We start from the raw sequence: 11839 nt of genomic DNA, 5'->3' as shown, positions 1-11839 counted from the left end.
AACAATTTGCATTTCTACCAGCATTCTATAAACATTCCCATTTCCCCAGGGATTTATCCAATTACAAATTTTTATCGGATAGGTGAAAAATGGCATCACACTGTAATTTTTAATGCAATGTTCTTTCAGTAGGATTGATCATCTTTTCATATTCTTCTCTAAGAGCCCTTTGTTTTCCTTCTCTATGAATGATCTGTTCTTACACTTCATCTATTTTTCTATTAATTTGTCGGCCATTTCTTTTTGATTTACAAGAGCTCTTTATATATGAAGGAAACTAGCCCTGAACCAATTTACATAACAATTTAAATCATTTAAATAGTACCTTAAATGTTTGTTTGAATTCTCTTGAAGAAACCACCTCGGCCAAGTGATTTTTTTTTTAGGAATAACCTATCTCTGTTTTTTCTGTGGTTATTGATCTGTTTAGTTTTTCTATCTCTTCTAGGTACATTTTTATATTTTCCTTAAAAATCATCCATCTCATTTAATTCTCAAGTATATTTGCATATTCTTTTGATTTCCTCTGAAACTGGGATTATTTCTCCATAACCATTTCTTATTTTAGGAACTTGTATGTTTTCCATTTTTTTTTTTCTGGATTAGATTACCTAACATTTTATCTGTTTTACTTGTCTTTTTAAAATAACCTCTATTAGTTCTCACGTTTTTCCATTTCTAATTCATTAATATCCAATTTTATCTTTATAGATTTCTCCCTTGTGATTTCTTTAGGTTTATTTCATTGCTATTTTCCTAGCTACTTGGATTAGATACTGAATTTACGTTCTTTTGATCTTTATTATTTATTGATGGACGCACTTAGAGCTATGAATGTTTCCTCTGGGCACCGCTTCAGCTGTAGTCCACTGTCCTGACATGGATTGCTGCTATTCTCTCAGATTTCTGGGTTTCTGCCATCTGCTTTGATTTCCTTTTTGATGCAAGAGAGAGGGTTGAAATGTATGTTTCGTTGTTAATTGCTCGTTGTATTGCACTGTGAACGTTATTATTAGGAGCAATGGTGAAATTCTCTTATTTCCTCCCCCTTCCCCTTCTCTTCCATGACTCAATTTATTATTTTGTACTCCCTAATGTTTACCTGCACATCTGTAATATAATTACATCTCCGTTAATATCATATTTAAATCCTATGTTTTGCCCCCTGGCTATAAAAGAGGAAATCTGTGTATTTATATTACTTGGGGCCTTCTTTCCCCGTCCCCTCCCAGTCGGCGTCCGTTATCATTCTACACGCTCTCGTTCATCTCCGCAGGCTTCGTCTTCATGTCACGATCAGGACCCTCACCTAGTAAAAGTCTTAGAGACAAACAGAGTTAATGCCCTGGTCAGTCCTCAGTCCTTTGGCTGCAGTTTCTCCTTTCCAAGTTCATCTTCAAGAAGGGATCACAGGACTTCTATTCCCCGAGTCCTTAGAGATTAAAGAACTGGAACTGATTTCTGCAGAGCCCAGCTTGGGAAATGCGGGCGCATCCCCCCACCCCATCCTACACGAGGCAGCTGAAGCCCAGAGACGGAGCAGCAGCCCAGGTTACCCAGGCCTGGGCCAGGGACCGGGCTAGGACAAGCCACCCTGCTGGGGGCTGTCCCCTCCAATCCCCTCTGTCTTCCTGCTTAGCTTTCTTGAAAAGGGGGTGGGAAGGTAGCATCGGGGACCCTTGCTGTGTTGGGGAGACCTCTTTCTGTTGATACCCTGGAATCCCACCTGGGACTTGGGAAGTGACTGGGAGGAGGATTCTCTCCCCTCCCCAGAGGATTAGCATGGCGGGGAGGCCCCTGGTGGCACATCCTCCCAGGAGAGAGGGAAAGTGTGAGCTCATCCTTGCCGCTGCGCCGCCGGCGGGCAGAACGGGTGGGGCGAGGGGCTCCACCTGTTCCCGATAATCTCTCTAATCCAGCCCCATAATTATTCTTTATTAACGGAGGCCACTGCCTTCGTTACACGCTGGAAGGAGGGCGTCAGGAGTGAAGACACGGGGATCAGAAGCTGGTCACATTTTCCAAAGGGGTTTACTTGCCACGACCAAAATAACCTCCCCAGGGAAGGCTGAGTTCCTGCCCCATGCCGGTGTCCAGCACGGGGACTCCAGGACCTGCATCCCCCAAGTTAGGCCCGGAGGTCACTGCCAGGCTCCCACGGCCCACAAGTCTTTATTCATCTAAGCATCTCCTGAGAGCGACAGTTTGCACAAGGCCTTGTACTAGGCTTTGCAGATATACAAGTAAATAACACGTGGCCTTGCCCTCCCCACACTCTGTCTAAAAGAGAAGGGACAAGTACCCCGACCACCACACGGCAGGCTCCTCAGCACCCTCCTGGGAGCATGGGGGGGTGTGGGAGCAGAATGGGGGTTGTGGAAAGACTTCCCGGAGGGAGAGGCAGTAGAACCCTGTCTTGAAGTACGGCTAGAAGTTCCCCAGTGGACCAGGTAAGGAAAGGACATTGTGTAGAAGGAACAGCATACTAAGACAGGGCTGAACCACAATTCAGTGTGCCAGAGCAAAGATTTGAGAAGAGGAGGAGTGTGATCGAGGCTCGAGGGGTGGACAGGGCCAAGTCACACAAGTACTCACCCTGTGGGCACTAGGGAGTCATTGAAGATTGTAGGCAGGGAGGTGGCACAGGTTGTGCTTTAGGAAAACCCCTCTGGCTGCAGAGTGGAGATTGGACTGGGCCGGGGGAGGCTGCTGGATGCAGGGAGTGGTTGGAGATGCTTGTAACAGCCCAGGTGAGAAGTGAGGAGTTTGGAACCTGAGCAGCAACAGGGTGGAAAGGAGAGGCATGGCGGGGGCATCGGTGACAGTGACACAAGCCCTCTGACCCTCGTGGCCTTACTGTCCCTCAGGGCACATGATCTGACAAGAAATCAGGTGTCTGACGGTCCCCAGGATTTTGTGCTCCCCACCCCACCCCCATCGCCAGCGCCCTATGTTCAGCTTGCACTAGATCTTTGCAGGGACGGGGGGTGGGGGGGCCTTGGGCCAGCCTCCCTGCCCTTACAGCGCAGAGGGATAAGACATCAGACTGGAGACCTTGAACTCCAAACTCCTGACCCCTGGCCCTCAACGCCTCCCTCCTTCCCAGCCCACCCAGCAGCAAGGCCCTCTCCCTCCCACGCACCCCTCGGCCTCTGCCTGGCTGCATCCTCGTCCCCCCACGGACCAGCCCCGCTCACGGCAGCCTCCGTGTGCTTCCCGGCCAGCCCCTCCAGCCCGTTTCCTGTCCACACCTAGGTCTCACCGAAGAGCTCGGCTTGCAGGTCCCCCTGCCAGGAAGTAATCCTCGGCAGCCACGGCCTTGTGTCTGCCTCCTCCGGTCTCCCTGCCCCCTGCAGATCGCTGTGTGGTCTGGCCGCTTTGCCTCCCTCCACCTGGGGTGAGCACCTTAGCGGCAGCTGGTGCGCGGCTCCCTCTCTTCGGGCTTCTCTACCTGTTTCTCTCCTTCCTCACTCTGCACCTAATCCCCTCCCTGGAACTCACAGAGATCATGGCCCACTCATCTGAACCAACGCGGGCACCGGGTGTGAGCCAGGCCCAGCTGGGGTCACAGAGGAGGAAGTGGCAGTGCAGCCCTGGCCCTCCTCGGCTGCCCCTGCCCCAGCAGCCCGGTGGGGCACGTGGCCCAGAGCGCTGTCAGAGAGGGGAGCGGAGAGCTAGGGATGGTGCCCCTGGGCTCCGAGAGGCGGCAGTGCCCTGGGAGCCCCCAGCTTCGTTCCAACACCCAGCACAGGGCACCAGGGTCAGAGATGAGGACACCTCAATTCCTGCCCTCCAGGAGTTCATGGTCCAGGTGGGGAGACGGGCAGAGTAGCTCCTCCATAGGACACCATGTGGCCCGTGTCACAGCAGGGCCTGAATTGCAGACTCGAGTAAGGGATTACAGGAGCCTGGAGTCACACAGGGGGTGCTCTGACACCAGGCAGGCTGGGCTTGATCCCAGCTCTGCCAGCCACCACCCCAGCGGCCTTAGCAAGTCACTCTGCTTCTCTGAGCCTCAGCTTCCACATCTGTAGAGTGGGCATACAATAGTGCTCTTGAGGTGACTATATGTAACATTATACGAGTCAACATATGTCAAAGTGGCTTACCAAAGAGCCCGGCACAGAGTAAGTGTTCAATAAATCATACTTAAAACTTTTATTGCTTCATTCTGTGGCTGGCTGTGGAGCGCTGGACCAGACGTCAGGAGACACATTTCTGGTCCCAATCTTGCCAACACCTCGCTGTGGAGCCCTAAACAACTCCCGTCCTCGTCCTCCCTGTTTTCTGAACTGTGACATGGAGAATTAAGCCGCGGCTTCCTTCCTGTCCTGCCCTCTTAGGATCTGAAGGACAGACAGCCCCCGATGGTCCTCTCTCCCTGCCCACCTTGCTCCCTCCACTCCAGCCCCTCTGGCCTCCCGCCCTTCCTCAAACTTCCCAGCCACACTCGGGCCTCAAAGCTTTTGCATTTGCTCTTCCCAGCGCCCCAAACTCTACTCCTGTCTGTCTCCCGCGTCTGCACGGCTCCTTCCTGCGCTGCGCCCAGCGGAGGCGGCCCTCCTTAAGTGAACGAGGCCTGGCAGGTGCCCACAGCTCTGGGGAGCCACGCAGGTGGGGCGGGGAGAGAGACACCTTTAGAATCCCCGCAGTGCCATTCGCAGCCCACTGCACCTTCTCGCAGCCTGGAAAAGCGCAAAGCCCCCTCCCTACCCTGCTGGGCATATGCCCCCTGCCCTTGGGGTCACGGTCCTGAGACGACCACCCCGGGCCCCAGAGCCCTCAGATGTCTCCAGGTCAGGGCAGTGGAGGAGGGGACAGTCATCTCAGGGCTCCGTTCTTTGTCCCAGGCCCTGGCAGAATTTAATTCCAAGGTTCAAAGCGCCTTTGCCCCTTCCCAGATAAAAGGCCGCTCAGCCGGGGAGACGAGCTGGTTAATAAGGCGCAAGAGGGGCTCTGGGAAGCCGGGCCCACCGCCGCTCCCTGCCCACACCCTCTGCCAGCGAGTGCTCTCGGCCCTCGGCCGCCGTTCCAGCCCGCTGCCCCACAAGAAAAGCCCATTAATTTAACACTAATAGGATTTTCAATTTGTCACAATCCTCAGAGATCCTGGGAGGAGGGGAGGAGGAGGAGGATGGGATTCCTCGCATGTCTGCATTAAAGGCCGTCTTAGCCGTGAGCCCGGCCTGGATGCCAGACAGGTCCTGGCCACTCCAGGGCCTTCGGGCAAGCGCAGCCCCTCTGGCCTCAGTTTCCTCAATAGAAAGAAGCTAATAAAACTGGCTTTGAGAGGAGGCCGCACGGATTACAGGAGATCCTGAAGGAACGGCATCCAGCCAGTGCCGCCGGGCGGTGGCTGGCGCTGTGACTGCTGCTTCTGCCCTGCTCTGCCCCAGGTAGCACTGGCCGCCCAGGCTGCAGACCTGCCCCCTCCCCGCCCCTGCCCCAGCCGCTGTGTCTCCAGCCTTAGGTAGCTCCAGCCAAACACCCCCTGGGGGGCGGAGGGTGGGGTGTCTGGGAGCCCGTGGCCTTTCAGCCTCGGTGGGGTCAGCGTCCTGAATTCCTCGTTGTTCAAGGAGAGCCAAGGATTTGGAGCTTCCAAACACCGCGGCCCAATCGGAAGGCCCCAGCCCGTGCCAACCAGCTGCCTCCCGGTTACAGCACACCAGCTGCCTGAGCTCTGTTCTCCAGGCGAATTCCTCCCGGATCAAGAGATGCCAGACAGCGGGGACCGCGTCTGTGCCGCTCCCCGGCATGGGCTCAGCACGGCACTTCCCCGTGGCCTGGGAGTGAGGGGCACCCTGGCATGGGAAGGGGTCTGGGGGTGGGGGCTTGGAGGAGACGTGTCTGTCGCTGCAATTGTCAAGCCACAGAGACGGGCATGGAGCAAGGACCGCCTCCAGGGTTTCCAAAGCCAACGCGCAGCCCACCTGACAGGGCCCCACACTTGGCTCAGAGCCACGCACCCTGGATCTGCCGCTGCTGTCCCCACCCAGGAGAGAGGTGGGAGAGGGGAATGTGGGAGTCCACCCCCAAAGTCTGGCTCTGGGCAGCTGCTTCCTTAGTGAAGCCTCATTACCAGGCTGGACAGGCGGGGGGACGAGGACTCCAGCCAGCGCCGCCTGTGGTCCCTGTTCTTTTTTGCCGATCTCGGCCCCCAGGAGCCCCGGTTGTAATTTACAACATCTCGATTCCTCAGCACCACGTGGTCCCAACCCAGACGGAGATGGGAAAGGGGAGGGAGGAGAGACAGCAGGAGACAAAATCGAGGGTGGTTTCGGTTACTCTGCATTTGGTCACCACAGACCTACTCAGGTGCAAAGAGAATCATATATCTTGGTAATAAAAGAAATAGACGCAGCGAATCGGCGTTTACCTCATTTTAACGGTCACAGGAGAAAACGCGGTGGGGCCCGTAAACCCTAGATGAGCTTTCACTGAACCAACGTGGATGAGCCCAGAGATCCTGGAGTGGACATTTGTGGGTTCTCAGGCCCAGGACAGGATGCTGGGTGGATGCCAGGGAGAAGAGTCTAGAAAGGAATGCTGTCTGAGTGCCACAGTGTAGACTGTGGGAAGTCACTCTGGATTCCAGGTGGAATTCTAGAAGCAGCTAGAGAGAGGGGCAGCCTGCCCAACATAGGGAGAGTCCTGTCCTGCCCGAGCGGCAGATGAGAGAGGCAGGGAAAGGCCCCCCGATCCCTGGGCTCTGTCTGGTCCCACAAACCTTTCAGAACCTCTCTGCTTGGGCCTGAGTCACATCTTTGACTCAGGTCCACCTCTGCTCACAAGCAGGAAGTGGGGCCCCAGGGAGTCAGTGGCAGCATGTGGTCGGGTAAGGGAGGGACTGTGTCACCATATCCAAGAGTTCCTGGAGGGCCCAGTGAAGCAGCATTTGGAGTACCCAACCTCTCCTCCACCGGGGCTCCCTGAACCGTTAGCTCCCACTTTAAGAAAGATCCTGAGCTTCTTCTCCGAGAAAACACCAAATGGCAGATGACGCCGGTGCAGCGGCAGGGCCCGGAGGCCCCAGGGGCCCTGGAATGGGAGGCCGCGGGAGCTTCCGTGGAGGCTTCAGCAGCGGCATTCGGGGCCGAGGCCGCGGAGCTCGCGGAGGCAAGGCCGAGGACAAGGAGTGGATGCCCGTCACCAAGCTGGGCCGCCTGGTTAAGGACATGAAGATCAAACCCCTGGAGGAGATCTATCTGTTCTCCTTGCCCGTCAAGGAGTCTGAGATCATTGACTTTTTCCCGGAGGCATCTCTCAAAGATGAGGATTGGAAGATTATGCCGGTGCAAAAGCAGACCCAAGCTGGCCAGCGGACCAGGTTCAAGGCGTTTGTTGCCATCGGGGACTACAATGGCCATGTCGGTCTGGGCGTTAAGTGCTCCAAGGAGGTAGCCACTGCCATCCGAGGGGCCATCATCCTGGCCAACCTCTCCATTGTCCCCGTGCGGAGAGGCTACTGGGGGAACAAGATCGGCAAGCCCCACACTGTTCCTTGCAAGGTGACAGGCTGCTGTGGCTCTGTGCTGGTACGTCTCGTCCCTGCCCCTAGAGGAACTGGCATCGTCTCAGCCCCTGTGCCCAAGAAGCTGTTGATGATGGCTGGCATTGATGACTGCTACACCTCAGCCAGGGGCTGCACTGCCACCCTGGGCAACTTCGCAAAGGCCACCTTTGATGCCATCTCCAAGACCTATAGCTATCTGACTCCTGACCTCTGGAAAGAGACACTATTCACCAAGTCTCCCTACCAGGAATTCACTGACCATCTTGTCAAGACCCACACCAGAGTCTCTGTGCAGAGGACCCAGGCCCCAGCTGTGGCTACAACATAGCATTTTTATACAAGAAAAATATAGTGAAATTAAGCCTGTTAAAAAAAAAAAAGAAAAAAGAAAGATCCTGGCTTCCAAACGACACTCCAACCTGGCTGTGTGAGTTGTTCCCCCTCTCTATGCTTTTAGTTCACTGGGCAAGAATGCAAAGGAAAAGAAGGAGGATGAAGAAGGGTTCCTCTGCCCTTTGGAGGGTCAATGCCCTTTACAAAAGAGTTCGGCGAGCTACTAAGTATATTCAGGATGAAGAGAGCCATCTATGCCTGTAATGAAGAAACGGTGGCATTTATTTATCAGAAAGGGTTTTAAGAACTGGATAGAAGTTATGGATTGGGAGTATAAGATCTGTCATTCATTCATTCATCATTCATTGATTCACGTAACAATGATTTCCTGAGCTCCTTCCCTAAGTCGGACCCCACTCCAGGGACACAGTGGAGATGCAGAAAAAGGCCCTGCCCTCGAGCATCCAGACCAACAAACGAGGACCTACGAGGGAGATGGAGGCTCTGCCAGAGCCCACACAGGGACTGCAAGGCACAGGCCCAGTCCGGGTGTCACGGAGGCGCCTAGCAGAAGTAACCGCTAAGCTACCATTTGGAAAATGAGAAAGAGGCAGCTAAGCAAAGTGGGGGGATCAGAAGCGATCTAGGTGGGGGTCTGACATTTGCAAAGGCCTGGAGCATCTTCCCCCTCTCCTCCCTCGCTTCCTAACCACCGTGCAATAGCTCTGCAAAAATGAATGAATGAATGAATGAACAAACGAATGAACAAAAGGTGGAAGGGATACAGACGTACATATTACAGAAAAAGCATCCAAACACCCGGGGAAAATCCATACGGACAGCGAGCACTCTGCAGAAGGTGGACCCGCCGTCTGCTTATTTCAGCACCAAACGGAATGGCCCGAGGCCCTGGGGTCTGATGTTTTCAGTGATGCCCAGGAAGGAGACAATGGTTCCGCGCCTCTTCCACTGATGCGGCCTCTGCTCCACATCCGGTTCCCTTGCACTCCAGAGGCTGGGCAGCATCCCATTCATTCGCTCATTCAGCAGCATCCCGTGCCAGGAGCTGTGTCAGGCTCGTGGAGCGATCACCGGTGGTAAAAGCCACCCTCGGTGCTGCTGCTCCCGACCTGCCCCCCGGCCTTGGTGCGCACGGTCACAGCAGGAACTTGGACCTACCTGGACAGCCCTGTGGGAACCCTCCCAGTAAGTCACCAGTCAACGGCAAGATGGGGCCTGTAGAGGAACAATCCTTTTGCTCTCCCGCCCAAACTCGTGGCCAAAGGCAAGGCACACGCACGGTTGAAATCCCATCAATGGCTCCTGGCCAACTGGCTGCCACTTACTTATTTGGCTTGGAACAGGAAATACATTTTTCTACTATTTATACTGCTGACCTCAGGAATAAACTAATTACTGCTGCGAAGCTGCATTCCCACACTGTCCAGCTCACATCTGTAACCTCTGGCTGGGACCAACACGGATGAGATGGCTGAGAGGTCCAGGGGTTCTGGCCCAGTGGACCTGCTCCCCAGGTGTTCAGCGGGAAAGGACTTGAGACCACAGTCACCTTTACTGAATCTTCGGCTCGGACCCAGAAGAGGTCAGCCTGCTTCCTCCCTTTGCCCTGAGCAGATCTCTTCTCTGGGTCTCGGTCTCTTGATCTGCACAATGGCAGGGTGGCAATGCTGAGCTCCAGGGACTGTCATCTGGAGTAAATGACACCATGTCTAAGAACAGATCACCCCAGAAGACCCATCGGCCTGAACCGCCCAGTACCAGAAGCCAGCGTGGCTCAGGCAGGCCCCACATCTGGGCCAGCAACGGCATCAGCCAGATGTGCCGCAGATCCCCCCACCGTCATCGTGTCCTGACTTGCGGAAGAGGCATCTGCCTCTGTGACTGCTACCCACAGCCACCAAACCAGCCACGGGGACACAGGTGGGCGGGTCCAGTGCCAACAAGGAGGGCCAGGAAACAGAAGAGGAACCAACGGTGAATAAACGAAAACAAGGATGGCCCAAGTCTTAATACCATTTTAGCTGATTCTTTGAAGTTTACCGCAATGAACAACTTTGTGGCTCAGGGGTCCGTAAATTATCTGTAAAGGATGGGATAATAGATATTTCAGGTTTGAGGGCCATACAGTCTCTGTCACAACTACTCAGCAGCCGCTAGGGCCTATGCCATCCACTCAGGTTGGATTCAGTTGCTTATTCATCCGATCAACAAATATTAAGTTCCTATACGTAAGACACAACGTTAAGTTTTGGGAAGATGGTGTTGTGTGAGATCGACAATATTTTCCCAAAAAAATTATCTCTAGAGTCTTAAAATATAAAACAGTTACAAGTGGAATAGCTCTCAGTAAAGCTGGGGAACAGGGTCAGAGCCGACCCCAAGCAAATTCCTGAGGCGCCTTCTCATCACCTTGAGCTCCGTCCTCCCTCACTAAGACGTCCCAGAGTCTCAGCTTAGAAGCTTCAGGATCATCCAGCCAAATCTGCAGGCCCTGCTTAAACACCTCCTGCGATGGAGCTCACACTACCTCCCGGGCAGCCCCTACGGTAGCCCTGAGGGTTGGGTGACGCCCGCTGCAGGCTCCATGCCCAGACTGGGACTACTGGTCTCATTCTCCATGGTCTCTGAGTGACCAAGCCAGAGACCAGGCCTTGAGAAGCTGGACTCCAGAAATAACAGTAATAATAGCCAACAGGTTTGGGCCAGGCATTTTTCTAAGCATTTTGCATGTGGAGTTCACTTAATCCACACACTGTCTCCAGGAGGCAGGTACCTGTGCTCTTTGAGGCACAAAGAGTTGATGTCGGCCGGGCGCGGTGGCTCTCATGCCTGTAATCCTAGCACCCTGGGAGGCCGAGGCGGGCGGATTGTTTGAGCTCAGGAGTTCGAGACCAGCCTGAGGAAGAGCGAGACCCCGTCTCTACTAAAAATAGAAAGAAATTAATCAGACAGCTAAAAATATATAGAAAAAATTAGCCAGGCATGGTGGTGCATGCCTGTAGTCCCAGCTACTCAGGAGGCTGAGGCAGTAGGATTGCTTGAGCCCAGGAATTTGAGGTTACTGTGAGCTAGGCTGACACCACGGCACTCACTCTAGCCCAGGCAAAAGAATGAGGCTCTGTCTCAAAAAAAAAAAAAAAAGAGTTGATGTCACTTGTCCACTGTCATATAGCTAGTAAATGGCAAAGCTGGAACCCAAATCCAGACCCTCTGACCATCTGCTCTCAACTGCTTCTCTAATGTGTGGAAATCTGGCTGAAATTAAAAACAGGGAGACTATGCTGTTAATAGCATTAATAATAATATGATAACAATATTATTAATATTTGATGTCACTTGTCCACTGTCATATAGCTAGTAAATGGCAAAGCTGGGACCCAAATCCAGACCCTCTGACCATCTGCTCTCAACTGCTTCTCTAATGTGTGGAAATCTGGCTGAAATTAAAAAGAGGGAGACTATGTGGTTAATAGCATTAATAATAATATGATAACAGTATTATTAATATTTGATATTTGTATAGCACTTGCTACGTGTCAAGTGTTTTTATAATATTTTAAAAATAACTCATGGATTTAATCCTTAGGCAACTTTATGAAAGAGACACTATTATCATCCCCACATTATAGATGAGGAAAATGAGGCACAGAGAGGGTTAGTGACTTACTCAAGATCACGCAGCTGATAAGGGTTAGAATTTGAACCCAGGCAGTTTGGCTCTGGAGTCTGCATGTTTGACTCACAATATTCCCCTTCAATTATAATGTATATTGAGCATTTGCTACATGCCAGCCCCTGTGCCAGGTGCTCCAGATGCATTAGCTCATTTAACCTTCTCAAAACCCTATATTGGCAGAAAAGCATTTGACAGAATCTAACATCTATTCATAACAAAAAAAACCAAAAACCACACATACACACACAAAAAAATACAAACAAATGAATGAATGAATGAATGAACAAACGAATGAA

The 11839-nt window shown here is 52.8% G+C and overlaps 1 pseudogene across 1 annotated transcript; it reads left to right on the top strand.

The window, feature by feature from the left end:
- The first annotated feature begins 6989 nt into the window (after positions 1-6989).
- LOC105815709 lies at positions 6990-7879 on the top strand (annotated as a pseudogene). Its single transcript, XR_001137755.1, has one exon. The product of XR_001137755.1 is annotated as a 40S ribosomal protein S2 pseudogene (transcript).
- Positions 7880-11839: the final 3960 nt, after the last annotated feature.

Source organism: Propithecus coquereli, unplaced genomic scaffold (assembly GCF_000956105.1).
Source record: "Propithecus coquereli isolate 6110/MARCELLA unplaced genomic scaffold, Pcoq_1.0 Scaffold341, whole genome shotgun sequence".
In the NCBI taxonomy this organism is placed as follows: Eukaryota; Metazoa; Chordata; class Mammalia; order Primates; family Indriidae; genus Propithecus; species Propithecus coquereli.
Note: the sequence above shows the minus strand (reverse complement) of the source record. Positions and strands in the feature narration are given on the sequence as shown.